This window comes from Sebastes umbrosus, chromosome 16, assembly GCF_015220745.1.
Source record: "Sebastes umbrosus isolate fSebUmb1 chromosome 16, fSebUmb1.pri, whole genome shotgun sequence".
Taxonomy (NCBI): domain Eukaryota; kingdom Metazoa; phylum Chordata; class Actinopteri; order Perciformes; family Sebastidae; genus Sebastes; species Sebastes umbrosus.
Window position 1 is genome coordinate 8,600,451 of NC_051284.1, and position 22,965 is coordinate 8,623,415.

Sequence of the window (22,965 nt, forward strand, 5' to 3'; positions counted from 1 at the left end):
AATTTTGTCTTTTATGGCACTGAGAGCTGCTACGGTCCCTCAGATGTCAGCAGAGGCATCAGCTCAATAAACCCCTGAATCTGATAGCAGTTGCAAACAAAAATCCACCTTAAAAGAAATAAAAAATATTATTATAGACTATCAAGCCATCATTCGCATTTCTTGAAATCTCTGCCTTTCAAAGTCATGAAAAAAAAATATTTAATACGAGTGTCACATCATACAATAATATATATGGAGGCACATTGATGTGTTAATTCCCAGGCTATAAATGAAAAAAAGCAGAATTTTATACAAACACCTTCTTAAAACCTGCAGTAGGCAGAATATTTTTGGTATCATTTGGCAAAAATTCTAGAATAACCTTTCAGCATATTGTAATTCAAGTGTTCTGAGATAAAACTAGACTTTTGCACCACTTCATGGCTCTGTTTTCAGGCTTTAGAAAATCTAGCCCCTGACAAGAGACTTTGGCCAATCACAGGTCATATCAGAGAGGGAGCGTTCCTATTGGCTGTTCATTCAACAGAGGCAGCTGTCAATCACTTGCAAACTCCGATCAAACTAGGCAGCGCTGATCAAATTTGAATTAATATTCTGTTACTGTAATGCTTATTTCTCTCCTCAAATGTTTTCAGAGACATATTGTAGTGCACCGTTTAGCTGTAAAATGTGAAAGTTTGCTCCGGCTAGTGGGCGGTGCTTGGTATTTCCTCAACTTATCTCAACATGGCTGCCGGGTCACAAACTTTCTCATTTTACAGCTAAACAGTACATGATAAGATGTTTCTGAAAGCAAATGAGGCGAGAAATAGGCATTACAGTAACAGAATATGGATTCATATTAATCAGCGCTGCCTAGTTTGGCCATTTGATCGTTTGACACGGAGGACACCGAAGGACAGAGAGACACATTATTTTCTTTTCAGATTTCCTGTCTCATGCACTACTGTCAGGATATAGTGACCGTTTTATAAAAAATAACTTGTTTTAATCATATTTGCTCCAATTCTACCCACTGCAGCTTTAATTTGAAAAAAATGATGTTGTACAGTACACCTGCCTCTCTTTTTAGACATGCAATGTTACCTTGATGATGAAGCCCATCCACAAACTGTATGGGTTTGTTACTAACTGCCCCTCCCCTCTTCTCTGATCTCTATACCCTCAAACTCTACACAATATTCTGTATAACAGCAGTCAGTCTTTTAGACTTCCCCCTCTGTCACACAGAGAAACGCCTTCTCAAATGCCAGAGTATGGTTAAGAAAATGTAATGCTAGGATCATTATTAGTATTACATTTATATTCAAAAAGCTGTTTAGTATAACTTTCATGTGAGCCCATGTACCGTCCAGCTGACAGAGTGTGTAGTCTGCCACAGAGCGTTAGTGCAGAGGGGTTTCAACAACTTCCATGCAGCAGGCTTAAAGGTGCGTCAAGTGAGACTAGGTTACCAAGGCGCAGTCCGGAAATGAGGCCACTTTTGCTTCAAAATAAAAGCACTGGCACAGTAGGTGTCATTCGAGTTTATGAAGCACAGGGAGGTTTTGGTTTGATATGGCAAGGTAGGGTCATAATCACACTAAACTTCTCTGTCCTGCTTGTGTGTTTTTCTCTCTTTTTGATGATATACGTGATATAGGCGGATAGATATAGATAGGTATATTAATCTATATTAAAAAAGGTGATATATGTAGTGGGTAGTTTGATATAATTACTTTATTATCTAGTCAAGTCAATTGTTTTTGAGTAACTTTGTTGACATGATTACCTTTTACCTGTGTCTTGATATCAGTTTTTTGACCAGATGGATTTATTTTTATAAGCTATATCATTGACCAGTTACCTACTACTGCCTGTAAAACCAGAATAGAACCATAGCGACACGCTAGCAATTGTAAATTAATTTCATCAACCCTATTTAAACTAATCAATCATCAATTTCATTAATCCATTTGGGTGTCCTGGGGCAAAAATGAGCCATGGTGGACCCCTTTTGAGACCTAGTACCACCACCACCACCTTTATGTGCATGTTGTATGTAGGCTATATAGCACAATGTCACCTTAAAATATCCAAATTAAACATATTTATATAGGAATAGCATGGGAGCATCAAAAAACCCTTTGAAAGAATTCAAACTTTAATGAGAAATTGTCCTACGATTAGGTTATTATGGCCATTTCACTTCCATTGTCATTTAGTGGTGCATAAATTGCAATAGTGGTGTCTCACAGCTGGACGGTCACACTTTCAAACCCGGCTTCCTCCCACAGTCCAAAGGTTAGGTTAATTGTTGACTCTAAATCGCCCATGTGAATGTGAGTGTGGTTGTCTGTCTCTATGTGTGATATTCCCGTGATAGTCTGACGACCTGTCCAGGACGTACACCCAATGTCAGCTGGGATTGGCTCCAGCTCCAGCTCCAGCCCCCCCCTTCCCCTGCGACCCTGAATAAGGTAAGCACTTTCAGATGATGGATGTATATTCCCATCCTGTTCTTATTCCCAGGGCGTCAAATACTGATGCTTTGTCACGGCTGTCAGCGTGGCTGACACCAGCACCGGGCTTTCCATGAACTACATTGTAAACCCATCCAAACGCTCAGGGAAAGTGAGCTGGGGAGTGTGGTGACGTAGCTTTAAGAGTGAAAAGACGCACACTCCAGGCGGGCATAAGGGGAGGTGAATGGGTCCAACAAACACAGGGCTTTCATCCAGGAGACTGCCGTTCGTGTCCCGTGTTCACAACGTTCAGTTTCAGTTTTTAAGCCCATGTCTTTTTTTTTGCTAAAGTGGTTTTATTGCTGGAACCTCAGCAATTGTTTTTGTTTACTTGTCAACGTTAAGCATGTGTTTACTGCAACCGAAAAGAGTGACACCGAGGAGTCTGCCAAAGCGTCAGTATGTGACGAGTTGGAATGAGAACGCGTTGATATTCCCCCTGGGCAGTTGACCAAAATCACACACTCTGGTGGGACATTAGTGTGGGGGCGGCTGTGGCTCAGATGGAAGAGCAGGTTGTCCACCAATTGGAAGGTCGGGGGTTCGATCCCAGGCTGCTCTGGGTCGCATGTCGATGTGCCCTTGAGCAAGACACTTAACCCCAAATTGCTGTGTGAATTAGTATTTAAATTAAATCCTGCTGGGCAAAGTTGGTACCTTATTCAGTGTATGAATATTCGTGTGAATGGGTGAATGCTGACATGTAGTGTAAAAGCGCTTTGAGTAGTCGGAAGACTAGAAAAGTGCTATATAAATGCAAGTCCATTTTACCATTTAGTGTAAAAAATAATGCAAAGAGGCAAGACATATCATCTCTAGATTATGGATAAGAAATATAGTGTCCAATAAATAGCTGATGGGTTTTATTTTGAAAACAGCACCAGGAAGTCGCACTCTTTGGTTCTATCAAACCTGACACATGTCATGCTGCCCGCTGCGCTATATGGATTAACGGTGCGACCGGCGAGGAGCACTGAGGAGGATCAGCGGGACCGTAGACTACCGGTAGAAGATCCCGGTGCAAGTGACCTGGAGACAGCTTCAGCGGGACGTTACTTCGTCTTTATTCTATTCTATTCTATTCTATTCTTTTTCTCTTCTCTTGTACTCCAGACTGCAGAGGAGACGCGCAGAGTCGAGTTAGGAGAGGGTGAGCGCCATAAGGAGAGACTTAGAGAGAGAGAGAGAGACGGAGGGAGAACTAGAGGCTGTGAAGTGAATATCCAAAAAGCCGTTTATTACAAAGGTTTAACGGTCTCCAGCATAGCAGGAAAAGGCGCAACTGTGGATTTTTTAGGAGTGTTTCAAAAACTCTGCGTCCATTACGCACTGGATTAATTACACTTTTACGCCCTTTTTGCCTGGGATATTATTTTTTTTTCTTGTAGTGGAATTCTTCAAATTTCACCTGCACGAGGACAGCGACCGGCTGGGAGAAAAGGAAGGAAGGAGAGAGGAGGCACTGCCGAGGAGAAGAAGAGGAGAAAAAAAAAAGAGAAGACAAGAAACGGTTGAAGGAGAGGAAGAAGAAGAAGAAGAGGAGGAGGAGGAGTGGGGGGGATCATTTCAGTTTCTCTCGGATGGGATTCTTCCCTCTCACCCCGTGGATGGAGGGATGAAACCGGGAGAAAAAGCCGGGGAGAGAGAGAAGAGAGCGACAGGAGGGAGAAGAAGAAGAGGAGGATGTAGTCGTCGGGTTGCTGTGAGAATGCAAAACGGACGCACCCCTCTGGAAGACCGGATTGAACTATAAAAACCCATACGGAATTTACAGCCACCCGAAGGATATTACGCACATTTACCTCGACATAAACATATATATATATGGGGCGCACTCTTCTTGTATCTGGAACCTATTTGTGTTGGAGTTTACAACTAGAATCACCACCACTGTCGTTCAAAATGATGGGATTTGGAAACCTAATTGCGCCCTGACACCCGCCGAATAGAAGGAACCATAATCAAGAGGTAAAGTTTAAACTCTTTATTATCTCTTTTCTATTCTACGTGTAAAATGACGGTTTGGTTTTCTCCTCCTCCTCCTCCTCCCCCCTGTCTATCTTTGTCTCTCTGTTTCTTCGAATTCTTTCTCTCTTGACTGCGTCTGCTGGAGCAGGGAGAATGGTGGTTGGCTGAGGTGTAGGAAAGGGGGGGCACAGGTATAGAGTTATTTCTAAAGGGGGCAGAGGTAGAGCTATTTCTAGATCTCCTTGTTGAGACGTGTAGTCTGGATGCTGGGATGGGTTGGGAGGGAGGCAGAGAGGACGGAGAGGATGGATGTGGATAGCAAGGGAAGGTGCTGTTGCAAAGAACATTGCAAGGTCAAAATTGAGCTAAGTTGTAGAAGATATGTGTGTGTGCGCGTGTGTGTGCGTGTGCGTGTGTGTGCCTGAGACCGTTTTTGGTGGAGCCAGACGTAGGTTAGTTTCAGAAGACTACGTTTCAGCAGCTCTGCACCCAGTTGTGTGCTGTGAATACACGTCTGTGTGTGTGTATGTGTGTGTGTGTGTGTGCGCGCGCACGTATGAGCGCGTGTTAGTGCCGCCAGAGAGCGAGATAACTTGTGTGCGCGCGCAGTGTGTCTTCAGCAAGTACATACTTGTCAGGTATAGGCTACAGGATGGTTTTTGCGCACTTTAAGGATAAAGCGAGTTATTGACGAATAAACGCACAAAACATTTGTGTGCGTTTTGTGCGCCACACTGAACCTGAACGGATATGTATATGTGTTTAGGCTTTGTGATGTATGGGTTATACAGTTTAATATATGCAACTGTGAACTAAGATTTCAACAATCAGTGCAAAAAAACAGTGCATCTGTGTTTGTGCGTAATTGTGCGCAACTGAACCCAAGCACCTTGTTGGCACAAAGCGCTATAGATGATGATGATGTTGATGGAGATGGAGCTTCTGTGTCCTTTGTATGCTGTGTGTTTGCATGCATGTGTGTGTTGAATGCGTGCGCGAGTCCCACGTCACTTGTCAGTTTTCGAATGATGGCAGGCGCGCGCGCACGTGCGTCCTGACATACAATACCGCACATGTGACACCAGTGAACGGAACAGCAGGGTCCAGTTTACACTTTACACAGTTTAACTGAGCACTATACTCTAATTAAAAGGTGCATCTCAGTCAGTGTTCAACATTCTCCTTCAGCTGACTGTGAATATGTGTCATTTGCTATTAATAATAACTTGCATAGTCACGTGTTGTAGTGAGACATTACTCATCATTTGTGTTTTTTTATTTCAAATTGTCAAGAACAAGATAAATACAAAACAACATTTAAAAAAAAAAAATCCCATTTTCAGCACAAACACTGTGTTTACTTGCTTTGAAGGACTAGCACTTCTATCCTACTATGCTGTTTTATTCTCTTTGTGGTAGTGGAAGCATATTCTACTGTAAGCTGTCCTTGCAACAAGAGGCTATGCTTACTGTAAACATGTTGTTGGAGCAGGAAACATGATGAATATGGGATGTAGGATGACGTACTGTACAATGAAGGTGAAAATTGGCTTAAACCATGTATATGCACATGTATTTGTGCACATATTTGTTTCATGGATTTGGGATTTGGGGGTTTGGAATTCTGCTTGGTCCTTTGGCTGGGATGTATACGTTATGGGGGAGATGATACACCAAAGGGCTTAAGAAACATGGCACCCATCCCGATGAATGAAATATTGTTTTTGTTATTGTGAGATATGCTAGAATGTTGCCTACTGTATGATATGGCTGACTCTGTGATCTGAGCTTAATGACCGTTTTGTGCCAAGTCCACTGAGCGTGTTCATGACTTGAGAATAGAGATGCACCATCCAATTTTTTCAATACCGATACCGATACCTGGACTTTGGGTATCAGCCGATACCGAGTACCGATCCAATACCAGTGTTTAATTAATAAGCTGTATGCCTCACTGAGTTGAAGTGACTGGGATCATTCTTAATTTTGTAAAACAAATGTAACAAATAAATAGATATACATTTTGTGAATTGTTATCTATTATTAATATAATGAATCGTACACCAACAAATTGGTTGAAAAATCTTCAAAATCCACATGATTTACAGGTGTGAACCTTTTTAATGAAGCAACAAACTAGACAAAATTTAAACAGCGATTACAATTACAGTTTATAATGTATATAGTATGTAAACATAGAATCTAATTGAATAGATAGGCCCCATTGTCACCGATATCCAATCCAGCTATTTGAGTCAGTATCGATCCGATAGCCGATCCAGTATCGGTATCGGTGCATCCCTACTTGAGAAGGTATTTGAAAATGAGTAATGACTGCATGCTCTATCATGGTTTCCTGTCAAATCTGCACCTTAAAACATGTTTTCCTGAGCAGCTGCACTGAAAACATCTACTTTTATACCAATGGGTTCTGTTGACACAGGTCCTGCATCCTCTGCAATTGAGAAGTCATGAAATTGAATCATAATATGCAGTAAATCAGTAGAAATTATCTCAAATTATCATTTTAATCAACCCCTTTTTTTTTCCAAATGAGGGAGTTTAAAGTGTCTCTAATTTAGGACGGTGGCATGTCATGACATGTTTTATATTCTCTCCCGTGGCTCTATCTTCCGCTGGATTGGAGTTGCATAGGTTTGTACTGGTACAGTAGCTCGCATTGATTGATCAAGGCGATACATTTACGCACGCGGGCCACTCATGCTGGTGCTAATGGCCCGTGAATATGGAGGCATTATGCAAATGCATCCCCGGCTCTAGAAAAAGCATGTGGGTGACTGAGCGAGGGAGGGAAACCGGTGATTTTCAGTCCATTTTAGTTGTGTTTAGCCTCCTATTTACGTCTAAAAGGAGTGGTTTGCTGTGCCATTAGGTTCAGGATGAATGGCAACGCATTTGTGTTACAGGTTTTTGAGTTCGGGGGAAAGTAAGAGATTATATTTTACAGCTTCTCCTGGCTTTCACTTAGTTTTCGATATTTGCATTTTAAGAGCAGGGAACTTGCCAATAAACATCTGGTCCACTGCTATCTTGATAATAAAAGATAATTTCCATAGGTGAGTCAGATGCCTCTATTTTTTCCCCTCTCTCTCATTATTTTGTGTCTCTCTTTCACCCCAAAAAGCCTCCAGAAAAGGAAACAAAATGTGTTGGCTCTTATCAGGCAGTAGTACAGGGGAGTAAAGAGGCTGTAAGGACTGTTCTTTATTCTTTATAGGGGCGGGGGGGATTTTTATTATACCCGCCTTTCTTCTTGCCCTCTGTTTATCTCTCTGCAACTCTCTCTCTCTCTCTCCCTCATTCTGTTTAGCTATCTGACAGAGGGCTGCAGGATCCTGTGGAGTGGGTGGTGGAGCTCTAATTCAATTTATTCTACTGCTCAGAGACAGACAGAGAGAGAGAGAGAGAGAGAGAGAGAGGGAGATAGCAGGGATGGAGACCACAGATGTTAGGGAACATTTCCTATTAACAGTGGAGAGGCAGGCTTTATAGGAAGCTGCCCTGACGCTGTGACATCTGGATTGATTGTGCGGGTGACTGGAATTGTGTGAGAGTGTGCATGTGAGCGCCTGGTCATTATCAACTAAAACAATATGTCTTTAAAATGCCATCAGTGAGTATAAAGGGAGGAAACAAAGACAAACGCTTTTTTAATTCCTCCATTTCTCACCCAACCAACTATCAGCTGAAACGCAAATGATTGACAAGTCAGACTGAATCTTCCAGACGATCTCAACTGAAGACATGTCCAAATTCTTGCTCTGAAAACCAGTTGAAGATAATAATCTGGTTTATCAAGCCATTTATGATGGGGATTACTTTTAGTGTTACAGAAGATAATGAGACAATTTATTAAGGAATACCTATATTTGTGTTTTTTCCCTTTCCTTTAGTGTGTTATATAGTTTTTTGTGCATGTGAAAGGTCTGCAAAGTTACAAAGCCCAAAGTCCACTCCAAAGGGAGTTCCTCTCCCCCACAGAAGCACTGCTCCTGAACTGCCTGAAACTCCTCGCTTGAAGTCTGGCCTTTTCTTCCGTTACGTGGTGATGTCACCAAGTAACACATTTGCACAATACCTGCCTTGCGGCTAGTTTGGCATGCCCTGAAACAAAGTTAGTTAGAGCGGAGCACAAGCGGAGTCCGAAGAGTTTGGTTTGGTTGACCAATCACAACAGAGTGGGCCAGCTGACCAATCAGAGCAGACTGGGCTTTAAAGCATGCAAACATGTTCTAGTAGGAACCCAAAATATTAGTATGCACCTGAAAATAAGCACAATAGGTCATATTCAGTTGATTCATATACTGATACAGATCATACATATCTAAGTTACCATTTTGTTCCAAGGTTTTAGAAAATATATATTGCATGGAAAATGAGTTATTATATGTCTAGAACTGAGAGTTTAACACCTTCCAATGTGATCACAAATGGTACCTCATAAACAGCAGAACCTCAGTGTAGGTTTAGATGTTAGATGTAAGATTAAATCTTAGGGTGGCTATCGACAACGTCAACTACGGTTGGGCAATCCAACGATAAATACATTCTTCAATCATCTGAGATTTTGCCATACCATTTATTTGAACAATTGTAGCTCTCTTTCTTCAATATCTCTGCTGGAAATGGGCCATTTTGGACATTGTTGCAAATTGACAACCATACATTTTTATAGGATTTTTGCAACAATGGTACAAATTACCTTGATTTGATTAGCTTGATTATCCCAAAACAGACATTACTTTGTTGTTATATCATCCATAAATAATTTCTCAATTAAATTTCTATAAAATGTACTTTATCAAGATATATGTTGACTTAGTGTGCTAGGTAATTCCTGTATTACTGGGTCAGCTTCACTGTGTCTGCCCTTGACTGCTTTAAATCCTACCTAAATCGAACTTGCTCAGTTGAGATAGGAAATTCCACATATTCAACTGCAGAAACCAGCTCCAGTGTGTGCCTAGGGGTTACATCTCGTGTCCTCATCTCATTTGGAAAATATGGAAAAAAAATGGAACAATTCCTTTCATTGCACATGACTCCCAGTTTGACCCTGAATGAGCTGATTGACCCTGACATAAGTGTTGCAGAAGTTTTTGCAACTGAATAAAATCAAGTCCCACATTTGTCCCTCAGTTTGTCCTCCTGAAGCTACCGCTACATGTCAGAAAGACCTTGGGGATCTGACATACTGTTGGATGTTACGCAGTCATGGTGTTCTTTTTGACTTGGCATACGGAGTTGATGGTCAGGTAAAGGGCGTTATTACTGTCATTCATTCCATTTTGTAACCTATCCAGAATCAAACGTTACTTACCCTCTACAAACCTGGAACAGGTCTGCTTTAATTTCATCTCACCTGACTAATGCAACTCTGGTTACTCTGGCATGAGCCAGACAACTCTCTCCTCTTTACAAAACAGCTGCCAAGACAATGGACCATATCCTCTACATTTCACCCTTCATGCAGTGTGAATTCAGGATTAATTTAAAACTTTAACTGATCAAATATTAACAGGCAATGCCTTTACCTCAGCCTGCATTTATTACGTATAACCCCCCTACAGCTCATAATGTTACACAAGTTAGCTTATAAAACATAATAATAATTAACACTAATGTATTTTTTGACTCTTTTGACTTCATCCAGAATTCTAATGCACATATTCTTGATATATTGCATTCATAAATGTTCTGGCAATTTACATGCAACTACAACTAAAGGCATTTTTGTCCTTGAAATAACATAAATATATAAATGATATTAATATTTTGCTTCGCTGACAGAAAGTAGTGCTGCTGGCACCGCTGATAAAACTCAGTGACTCTAAATAAATAGCCGTAAGTGTTTGCCAAGGCGGGATTAGTCTTTGGCTGGCTGGTAGCTCTAGTTAAGTTCCTGCTTAAAATCCATTACAAAGTCATTAATTACATTAGAATAGATTTGTGTGTTGTTGTCGTTGTTGCTGTGGTTTGTGTGGCATTTTCTTTGAAATTCAGCTCATATGCTTTTTCATTGCAGCGGTCAGCAACAAGTCATCTTTGTAAAACATGTGGTAAATCACCCTCATACAATGTTTTTTTATGATATCTTACAAAAAGTTATTTCTCATTTTGCGTGCGTTTTCCTTCGAATGTCCAGCAACACGTGTCAAATTTTCGCTCGTTACATACATACAATCTTTTCAAAATAAACTTCCATCTTCACAGGAAACAATTTGGTTAGATTTAGGCAACAAAACTACCTAGTTAGGTTGAGAAAAAAATCATGGTTTGGGTTGAAATAACTACGGATGTGACTTTGACTTCTGTTTTCATACAGGATATGAACACTGATCTCCTGGACAAAAGACTGGTGTTTTTTGACCGACACATCCACCCCGACATCCTCCCCATGCGGCGTTTGTTGCTCTTTATACTTCCTGGTTCATAATTTGGTGGATTACATACAAATTGATTTTGTGGGATATATACAAATTATAGCGCATAGAGTTCTCTAGGGATGACATTACTTTGTAGGCCAACCTGGATGTTAGCATCGCCCTGGTTCCCCCGAAAAAAAAGCCAATGGAATTTTTTCCATTTGGTTTTAGATTATTGCAGAAAATAAGCTCTGTGGAAAACAAACGTTTATGACACTTACAGGTTTTGTTCTGTAAAATAATATCCACAAATGAACACCACTGTTATGATTTTTGAAGCATAAATCGGCAGAAGTATAAAGCTAACGTTAGGATACAAACAAACTATACCACGCGTGATGATGATTAATAGACTCATTTAGCCACTTGTTAGCATCTTCCTTTTTTAAGACGTATAAAGCCTTCAAAATTCTCGAGTGAGGTATTTTCTGACATATTTTATATCATAAAACTAAATATTAAACCTCATAAGCCTGTGTTAACCACATACCTTATTTCAGGCATCTAACTTAAAACCCATTCAAAAATCCCATTACCTTCCAGAAGAGGGAACCGGAAGAGCTAAAATGCTCATTTCCGGGTTTTAGAGGCTCATTCCTGTAGCAAGCTATTACTTTTCGTAGATATAGCTATGAATAGAACAGCCTGGGTAAATGCATAGAATTTTAGGTGTTATATTCAGTTGTCGATATTCACTTTCACTGGTTCTTTCTTTATCTCCTTATGTTTTCCTGTGTAAGTTAAATGACTCTCTCACCTATATGATCCCCCCGCCACACTACCCCTCCTCTCTCCACACACCTGCTGCTTCAAAATCACCCGTGACGTGTCTGACACTAGAAGCTGCTTTAGGAGGCCAGCGGGGAGGAAGCTTGTGTGTCTGTGTGCGAGCATGAGGAGTTGGTGACATGACAGATGTGAGACACGTTGGGTGATAATGAGCTGTGTTCAGGATAGATAACTGTGGGTGAATGTGATACAACACAGACAGGCTTCTGGCTCATTGCCCACAATCCCACTGTCTATACATTATGGTAAATAAAGGGTATTCAGAGCTGATAAAATATGCAGCCATGTCAATCTCTGTCTCATAAACAGGAAAGAAGAAACAAGAAATAATGGTAGAACTTCACTGTTGTATAGCATTTTAAATCAACCTTTAGCAACCTGTGTGTGCTTCTGACCCCTTTAAACAGAAGCTATTTCAATCAGGAGAGACTTCATTCAGAGTGAAAAAATCAATTTATTACATTTTGCACAATAAAGTTAGAATTGTGAAGAATCTTTGGCGATTAGACCCCGTCGTGACATAGTGATATTTAGGGGGGATGATGGTGCCATGGTTAGTACAGGAATATCAAATATTTAAATCATTGTCACTGTGTCTGGACAATTAAAAATTCCAAATTCATGCGAGGAAAAATGCAAAAAAATAAATTTTAATATGACGGTGTATTAGGACCATTGTAGGTAAAACAAAATAAAATAAAATACAAATTACGGAGCTGGGAGAGGGGGATAATATTCCGAGAGAAAATTTGAATATCTGAGATTAAAGCTGTAAATTTATGAGAAACAAACTCACGCTTTTATTAGAAAATAACTTGAATATTCTCTGAGATTATAAAGTCACACATTTAACCACCTCTGAGCAAGGTCAAAGTCTTGAAAGATACATATACATGTTTTCTTTCATGTTCTTTTATGAGCATAATGCTGACTATGCATGGTACATTATCCTAATCTTAGACCTGTTTTGTGTTTCCAATCAGATAAATCCTAAAGATAGCAGTTTCTCGATCTCTTTCTGATGGACAGCTCCTGAACGAGGCAAAGGTCCTGAAAGATACATATACACGCTTGCTTTCATGTTCTTTTATGAACATAAATAAATACTAAAATAATTCATATATTTCGCACTCGGCTGCTCATGTAAGTGCAGTGTTTAACAATGCAGTTGTGGTACGATGAGGATGATCCAACCTTGCAAAGTGAAGCGATGTGATTCCCTGACATTAACAACAACAACAAAAAAACACTATTTTCCAAGTATTTTGTCGTAACTTTGTCAGCTTTTTCTCCTTAATTTACCAGTTTAATGTCAGAGAATATCTGAGTTTTTGTTTCTTGTAAATTCTGAATTTTTCCACGGAATATTACCCCCATCCCTGTAATGATTATCTTTACCTACGATGGCCCTATTATGCTGTCATATTTAACACTGATTCTATGATTTTTTTCTCTATCTTTTCAGAAACTGATAATAATTGTAACACTGTCTAATAATTACATAGTTATTAATCCATATTTTATGCATAGAGAAAAGCATGATTGCTGCTTTGAATTGTGGCTATCTCTGCACTCATTAGGCTGAACGATTTCCATTGATTTTGGTGGTTGTTATATCATGTCATCTGCAATTACACTTTTTTCAGCTTCATGGTCAGTGGATGTTTTATAGCAGGTTCACCATGGCATTTGCGTTTACATTTGTTTGTTTCGTCCTTACTGTAACTGTAAATGCCAGTTCTGCTCTTGTACAAGGTCTGTACTGCTTCAACATAATGTCTGTATAAACTCTATGTGGGACAGTGTTAGAGAGAGCCACTGTGAGTGCTTTACTAATGAGCTGCAGATAGATATACTTCTTAACATGAGTCATCTCAGTGTAATAAAACAGATAAAATTGAGAGGAATTATGATGCAAGCTTTCCAGCCTATCCAGGACCCGTCATCATAGTACTAATTATAAATATTGCAACACAGTTGTCAGTAGGGGATTCCGCCACCAGACATGGCACTCAATCTATGATACTGGCCCACACTCCATAACACACTGCTTTGGATTACTCAATCCAACAGTACAGTAGCTCTTCTGAAAAAGAAAAAAAAAATCCCAAGGGTAAAATGTGTGAAACATCAATGCCGGGGAAAGCTTTTCATAAATTGAGAGAGATGCTTTGTAGTATTGCCATTTGAAAATATTGTGAAATTCCCTTTGTAGACAGACATAGCAGGATCAGACTGGGACATACACATTTAAAAATGTCCATCTTACACATTGATGTTAACATTATGTGAACTACAATACATCGAGGGGCGAATCCGCAAAAGGATTGCTTTTGCGGCTGCTAAACCTTCACAAATAAGACAAAAAGAAACCGTGTAATTCTCAAAGCACCAGCAAAAAGGTGAAATGCAACCCTAACTGCGCTGCCAAGCAAATAGCGTCCTGATCCTCCGGTGCTATTTGCATGTATTTAAATGAGGTAATATCCATATGGTGCAAAGATACCCCTTTCTATGCAAATGATCCTCTTTACAAAAACAGTCCAATTCACAAAGATCAACGCTCATAGCCATACACAGTTACAGTGAAATTATTAGCGTCTTCACAGAGTCGGTGGTAACTGAAGCGCATTTATACGGGGTGTCACGCCCGGACTTTACAGTGATCATGGCAGCAGTGGTTGTAGCCTGGCGAAGGCCTTGTTATGGTCCACTGAATCTCATTTATTTTGGGATTCAATGACATTTGTGTCATGGAAAATACAAGTCATTTTTAAAAATACAAGAGAGAAAAAAAATGAATTAAAAAAGTTATTATATAAACAAACCAACAAATTGTTATCAATACATAGTCGGATGACGGATACTACGAACTGAAAGTGAAAGTGTCAGTACGGAGTCCCAGCACAGAGTAGCAGGAGTCAGATTTTACACACACGGGACGAGAGAGAGTTGACAGACAAGACGATGGCGGAGGATTTGGGGTCAACGCGAAAAGCAAAAGCGCCTATTTAGCAATACCTTGGATTTAACCCAATGCTATCAGGGAACCATAATGTTAATGAGGCAATCGCCGTGCGGAGGATGGAGCGGTCACAGCGGCCTTGCCATGAAAGCCGTACTGGAGAGGCCAGACATGCAGCCATCCGACATTAAAGCTCAAAGTAAGCGCTCTACAGATATTGACCATCATCTTTTCTTGTAAAATGTCCAGTGTAATCGGAAACACCGGTGCTGTCACAAGTTTATTAACTGGTGGGAAAATTTCCTCACCGTGACATCCCTAGCAGATAGCAGTTGTAAATGATGCGTTATTTATGGTGCTATGAGCGGCTACAATCCATTCTTTGTGAATTCACCCCTGATTGTGATGTTTAGTGTAAATGCAGCCAGATTACTTACATTTCATGGCCTACCATTAAGCATTCCCCGTATGCATCCTTGCATTTATCTACCTACAGAACAGCCGGCAAACTTGCTGAGTTTGTGCAACTCTAGATGCCTGTGAGTCCTCAGTTTCTGATAGCAAAACATGCTGACAACATGTGTGGTCTGTGGTTTCTGCAGAGCAGCATTTGTATATTGTGCCAAACCATCATGTCATGTCCATTGTGCAGGACATGATGTCAGTTTAGTGTCTTGCACAAAATCCTCTTGAGTGTTGCCATGATTCTTATCTTCCAAGTTCCTGGTTTTTATACTCTAAAACACAAAGTATGTAGTGTAAACCCAAATGAGGGTGATAAGAAATAGAATAGTTTCCAAATTAAGGTGTGATTTTGTACATGCGCAGTCTGTGTGTGTGTTTTTATCTCTTTGGAAAATACTCCCCCTGGGCATTTCCATAAATAACAGTGTATTCTCAACTTGTCAGGTTAAATAAGGGATAAAAACAAGAAAGACCACCCCTGCCTCCTCAAGCCTTGCAGCTGTGGTTGTAATAGTGGAGCAGGAGCATTAGGACAATGAAAAAAGAGTAACATTAGACGGTGGATCTTTTAAATTTTAAATAATATCATTAAACACAATACATATAGATTTCCCATGCCGACATTAGTCTAGATATAGGACTCCATTCACAGGATATAGAGATTTAGGACAGTAAATGAGGAAACTTAAAGGCTCCCATAGGAAATGGGTCACTGCAGCAGTAGAGAAAAGCCTATAGATTAGATTAGTGATAACACACAATTGTATCAAAAGAAGATAATGGAAATGTGCAGACAATTGAAAGAATATATTTTTCTCTTGTCAAGTGTGTTTGGCTTTGTTCACATCCACAATGAGTGAACCGTGAAGGACTCAGAGCCCTTGGGGGACATGTTTTAGCGCATGGGGGACCATGTATAAAAAGGGCTAGAGTTTCTAGACTGTTCATCAGATATGAATGTAAACACCCTCAAATTAAACCTACGAGTCAGCACTTTAACCTCACAGGCATTGTTACATTTCCAACCTGATGCGCTGAAGAACAAAGCCAAAACAACACTTGCTGTTATATCATCTCACTGCACTGTATCACTCCATATATATTTTGTATGTGTACATTTAGTGGAGATATTTCAGGCCCATGGACAGCTATGCTGTGCAGTTACAGCTTGAAGTAAACATTACAGCACCATGGACAGCTACAGCTTGAAGTAGACAGTTCAGCACCATAGACAGCTACACCATGCAGCTACAGCTTGAAGTAAACATTTCAGCCCCATGGATAGCTACACCATGCAGCTACAGCTTGAAGTAGACATTTCAGGACCATGGACAGCTACACCATGCAGTTACAGCTTGAAGTAAGCATTTCAGCTCAATGGACAGCTACATCATGCAGCTACAGTTTGAAGAAGACATTTCAGGACCAGGGACAGCTACACTATGCAGTTACAGCTTGGGGTTAATATTTCAGGACCACAGGCAGCCCCATTGTTTAGTTACAGCTTGAGGTAAACAGTTCAGGACCATGGACAGCTACAGTATGCAGGCACAGCTTGAAGTAGACATTTCAGGACCATGGACAGCTACACCATGCAGCTATATCTATAACTATAGCTTCTAGACATTTCAGGACCAGGGATAAGTCAGTATGCAGCCGTTACCGGTGATTCCAGTTCGATATCACAGACAGCTCTGTGCAATCACTGACTGGCAACATTTTCCACAGCTAATTTAATTATATCTGTACTATAGCTATAAATGCAATATATGTAGATCACTTTGCAATGAGAGTGGTTGAAGGACATTTTGAGACTTCGCTAACTTCATGTCAGTCAAGTTGCCAACTGACTCAGGATGTAACAATACATTCTATTGATTATCTATCTAAGGCTCTTCATTTCATACACATTCTCAAACTAGCAGTTTACTATGTATTACAGCAGACCTAAGTCAAGATAAAAGTAAGCCATTCCTTTCTTTTGTGCCTCTTTTTTTTTTTTTTTTTAAATGCATCGAATCCAGACACACATCAAATTGTGAAGTAGTTACACTCCTTATAATGAATCCCACCACCTCTGGTTGACACTATTTAAGTTAGTGACATGAGCTGTTTTACACAGTGGGAATGATACCCAGCGCTTTTTGCTGTGGCAAGTGATTGACCTGCCCTAGGGATAATTTCAGAATTGTGGTGCTACATTGCTGTAAATGCTGAAGGATAATCTGTGAGTGAGACACGTGCAATTTCAGTCCAAACATCAAGTGCTGTAAAGTCTTGTAGTAGTTGAATACAAAGAGGCTCAGTATAACCCCAGGATGTATACAGGATTTTAGCCACCTCAACAAGATATATGGATCTCTGGCGGTTCTCACTGTATGTCTTATGATATTTTGTGTAAACGTCCATATAAAGTATGTATCCTTGTTTTATGCACCTGTATATCCTAAGTTATTGGTCCATCAATATCACCATGGCACTGTCCAACATCGGTTCTTGTAGAGGCACTTTTATCATTATGGATTTTTTACCATCTTCATAAGAATTATCAGTTTTGACAAGATTCTATATTATTGATAGTCATCATCAACAACAATACAATCATTGGTCAGGATGAGGATAATTTCTTAACAAACACTGCCTGTAAATCGGCGGCTTTCTGTCAATGTAATTGGTTCAACCGTGTGATGATCTAATCGCCAGGACGAGCAGGTCATCAGTGATGAACGCCGGTGTTTTTTGGAGCAGCAGAGGGCCTGAAAACTGACTAGATTAAACGGTGCATTTAATTAAGAGGCTAGGGATCAGGAAGTCAGAGATCAGTCTTGGTCCATGCCAACAGTAGCTACATTTAGCCTAGCTTGTTAGCGCATGCCATCTGTTCACACACAGATTAACGCTACACAGCAGGCGCTAGCTATGGGTACATTTTCTGGTTCAACACTGTACGGGCTGCTATTCAGTGGACCTTATTTACTCAGACAGACTTTGAGTCTAATGATCCAAACTGAGGATGTAACATTGATGACGTGTGGCGTTTCTTTAGTCAATTATTGTGGGGTTCAATTAAAACCACTAACAGGGTGGGACTTTCTGTGATGGGGGAACCTTTTATTTCACTTCTATATGCGTTCACACTACCCTCCATGTATGTGTGTCTCATTAAACTCACCATACGTCAAAACTAAAGTGACTCTCAGGCATATTAGCAGCTAGGATACTGTATGTTAATAAGGACATACATCCCAGAATGGATTTCTCGTTATTCACGTTTGTACAACTAAATAAGAAGCTAAGATTTTTTTTTTTTGTGGCTTGCAGACATGATTGATCAGGGTCTTTGTGTCTTTGATTTGTGGTTTTCAGCTTTTATGTCATAGCTGTTCATCAATACACATACTGATCAACCGTCGATCATTATATTGATAACTGGAATAGTTCTGTTCTTGGTGGATTTTATTTATTTTTCTTCCTAGTGAGTGCTGTGACATGATTATAAGCCTCACTTTCACCATTTCTTTTCATTCTCAAACTGATGGACGAGTCATATTTCAGTACTATCTGATCTTTCTCTGCAAAGTTCAATGTCAACAAAGCCATGACACCCTCCGTGTTTACTGTTACAATCACCTGGGAGTTGTTAAATTGTTTTTCTTTCTTGGAAACGATCATTTGCTGACATTTAAAATTACTATTATGACTTATGTTTAGGGCTGTCAATCATTTCAAATATTTAATTGCGATTATTCGCAAAACAGTTTTTATCTGGTAAAAATGTACCTTAAAGGGAGATTTGTCAAGTATTTTATTCTCTTATCAACATGGGGTTGGACAAATATGCTTGCTTTATGCAAATATATGTATATATTTATTACTGGAAATCAATTAACAACACAACCAATTACAACTATTGTCCAGAAACACTCACAGGTACTGCATTTAGCATAACAATTATGCTCAAATCATAACATGACAAACTCAAGCCCAACAGTCAACAACAGCTGTCAGTGTGTTAGTGTGCTGACTTGATTATGACTTGCCCCAAACTGCATGTGATTATCATAAAATGGGCATGCCTGTAAAAGGGAGACTTGTGGGTACCAATAGAACCCATTTGCATTCACATATCTTGAGGTCAGAGGTCAAGGGACCCCTTTGTTTTATCACTGTTTTATGGTGTCTTTGCTTTTACATACATTTTACAGTAGGCTCCTCACTCTGGCTAGTTAATGTTTAGCCATCTGCTCTACAAGCAGTGATCACTTCCAAATCACTGCATCCCACTTAGCTAGCTTTTACACCAACTACTATAAAAAGCAGCCACAGAATCCTAGCTGTTGGCAGTATTTTATTTAATTTTTTTTATCCTTTCTACTTGGCACTAACCTGAGCTCAGCAAGCTGCTACTCACCAACAAACACTCCAAAATCTGATGGCTTGATAGTTTTTGGCCGAAGGATATTGGTACGGTTTGAGGCAGCTGCCAGTAAATTCAGGAAATCTAGAGGATACTCTTATAATATTGAGCCCAGTTAATTATGTCTTAATAAAAACAAGCACAATTTGGGCAGATTGAATGGGAGTGAAATTGAGCTGTTTGTTTTGGGATGAATTAGATCAGCAAGTGAAAGAAAAAAGACTTTGGATAGGTCCAAAGATGAAGTACTTTCATCCAGGCATTGAGTCTCAAAGGCCTGCACTTGAAGCAACTTGAATGTAATGATCCTGGTGGCAATGGTTTCTTTGGAAATCCTATTTTTTGTGGCGCTATTACTGTCAAGCCCTATGAGGTGAGAGGCCTCAGAGGCCCACGGTTCTACCCATCACCCCCTCAGACACACAAAGACATCACGATGGTGTGATGTCTTCAAAGTAAAGACGTTTTTGAGAAGCAATTTGACTCAAGAACTGTTATTAGTCATATCACGTAGGCATATACTGTATCACATATCACAGGCTGTGTTAAGGTTCTCCCTAGGCCTGTTCCGTAATCCATCCATGTTTAATCCCTCAGTCCTTGATGACCAGATAACAACGGATACATTAATTTGCTTCATGCGGTTTACAGTATGCGTTTGAGCTTTGACCTGGTTATAGATTAGACTACGTTGGTCCATTAAATCCATTTAAGCCGATGATTATTGTTTGAAGTAGGTTGCAGTATAGATGAAATAAAATGCATTTCAGACTGTGTGCATTTGAAAATTAAGAATTAAAGGTACCCTGTGGTGTTTTTTTTTTTTCCTTTTTTGAATAAACAAACACAATAATTGAATTACAAATTGTATTCAACTATGAAAAGACCACCGACACTTCAAATTAAGAATGGAGTGTGCCACGTGTATGTTAAATAAAGAGCAGTCGGCCAAGGGGACTAAACTAGGTTGGTGGCATGCAATAAGAAAGACCATTTGGTTTTATGAGCTGATTATAATGAAAAAGTCCTTTATCGGTAGAATGCCAACAATAGTAGTAAAAAGCAGGGGACGACAAATTAGAATGAATCACCTGTCATTGTTATTAGTCCTTAAGGCTTGACACCCCAGGCAAAAATATTGTTTTTCATGCATTTGTTTGAGATTTTGGGCTATTTTGATTTCATAAAATATCTTCTTTCAGACTAGTGGAAAGAAAACATCCAAAATACACATTTAGGTTTTTATTTTACTACTTTGTCTATTAGCGTCTGTAGATTTCTCCTAAATTCACCAAAAGTTAGCATTATTACATATAATATACTGTACATGTTAAAATATTACATTTTCATGAAACTTGTAATACAAAAAACGATGTAAGTAATCAACTGGGGAAGTTGCATGGTGGTGCTATCTTAGTTAACGATTTTTACCCTATTCACCTGTAGTGTTTTGTAGAATACATGTAATTTTACAATACATATCTTTTTTTTTCTGAAAATGTCATTTTTCTCAGACTATATATATATATATAGCACATATTTAATATGATAATGCCTCATTTACATATTTAAACCTAAAATTTCAGAGAACTTGTAATACAAAAAATAATTGACTAAATGCAAGTAATAACCCGGGGAAGTTTCAGTGAAATCTGTTATTTAAAATTGTTACCCTATTTTAACCTGGGTGTGCTTGGGTAAACTGAGGTTTATAATGTCATGTGAACAATGTAACTGTGATAAATTGTTAACTTATTTATTGTATTTTATCAATCTAATGAAATATTTTCCCTAAATGTGTTTATTCAAATTAATACAAAACACCAGATTCTCTGTTTTGTCTTATATGATTCAATGGGGTACGCTAATGGAACCGTCTGTGTGTGCGTGTGTGTTTGTGAGTGTGTGTGTGTGTTTGTGTATGTGTGTGTGTGCCTGCCTCTACCCTTAGAGGCTGTTCGTCCCTGCTAATGAGCTGTCATTTTCAAAGTCAGTTGTTAAATGTAAGTTATATTTGCTTTTGTCCATATGCTCTATATACTGTAAGTACCAACCATTGTGTTTGAGCTGCATTAGCCTCCCCTACTCTGCAAACAAAATGTCTCATTCGACTGGAGTGCTAACAACAAAGAAGTAAATACAACGGGTAGTTCAGGCGGACCGAATGACAAAAGGGGGGCGATCATAGATACGGATGTTCAAGTCTTAGAACGATGGAGTTCAGGTTGAAAATCAGCGGGGTGTCCCTTTAAGCCTGATATCAAGACTTAAAATCTGCTTATCCAACAGTATCTGCAGTGTACTGTACACGTTTCTGTGCAGAAGCGGATGAATGCGCCATGATTAATGGATAAGATGCAGAGAGTAGCAGAGTGTGGATTCATAAAACATAAACACTCTTAAACACACTGCGAGAGCTTCTCTGTGAGCTCCCACAGACTGCAGGTACCAAATACAGCATGCACGCCAAATACCTACGGTACTTATGTAGGCAAGTATCTGCACACACACACACACAAAAACTCAGCAAGTGGGCCGATAAAAGGATGTACAACATTACCGCAGCTGCCCTCTGAGAACTAAAGCGAAAGCATGACTCAACCATTTACCAGCACCTGGTCGGCACATCTAGAAGAGATGGACTAGGCATAGTGAGACATCCAACCGATATATGTACACATAATATGTGGACATACCGTATATGCAGTACATAACCGTTTCCCGGATATGGTTGATGATGTGTAACATTACTGCTTTATTGTAAGGCTGATGATCGTTTCTCAGCAACACTGCAAAATATGTTTGATGGAGGAAAGGCATTGACCTCTATGGGTTGAAGTTAATAACTCTTTTACACCTATGACCTCACCATTGGTCACAGCTGGGTGTGGTCAGGTGTAAACAGACCAATATGAGTTACACCATAGTACAATACTACATTACGACTGCGCAAAGAAAGAGCATGTAATCACCACTAGTTTAGAGAGCAGAAAATATTATTTGCCTGGGTGTTAAAAGCAGTGGTTCCCAAACGTTTTCACGTCAAGGACCCCTAAAATGACACAAATTAGACCATGGACCTCCACTTGATAAGATTTTGCCCCAGGGTCCCCCATCTGATAGGATTTGTTTTACTTTTAGATGTCTTATTACAGAATATTTATGAAACCCATGACAAAATAGTCATATATTCTGTCACTGTGTTACTTATGGATGGAATTAGAGTGACAATAAAAAGATTCCCCTATTTGCTGGGGACCCACTGGAACCCCCCCAAGGACCCCTGGGGATCCCCTGGATCCCACTTTGAAAACCACTGACTGTTGTGATTAGTCAACCGAATCAAACTCTTTGAACTCCGCTCTAACAAGCTTTGTTTGAGGGCGTGCCAAACTAAGTAGTAGGCTA

At 39.7% G+C, this 22,965-nt stretch overlaps 1 protein-coding gene across 3 annotated transcripts in view; it reads left to right on the plus strand.

Annotated features, from left to right (window-relative positions):
• The first annotated feature begins 3,463 nt into the window (after positions 1-3,463).
• The window catches only part of lrfn5a (leucine rich repeat and fibronectin type III domain containing 5a), a 148,570-nt gene continuing 129,068 nt past the window's right edge, over positions 3,464-22,965 (plus strand). For all 3 annotated transcript variants that reach the window (XM_037746742.1, XM_037746741.1, XM_037746743.1), the window contains exon 1: positions 3,464-4,475. The gene's annotated coding sequence lies outside the window, so the exon portion shown is untranslated. The remainder of the gene's footprint in view (positions 4,476-22,965) is intronic.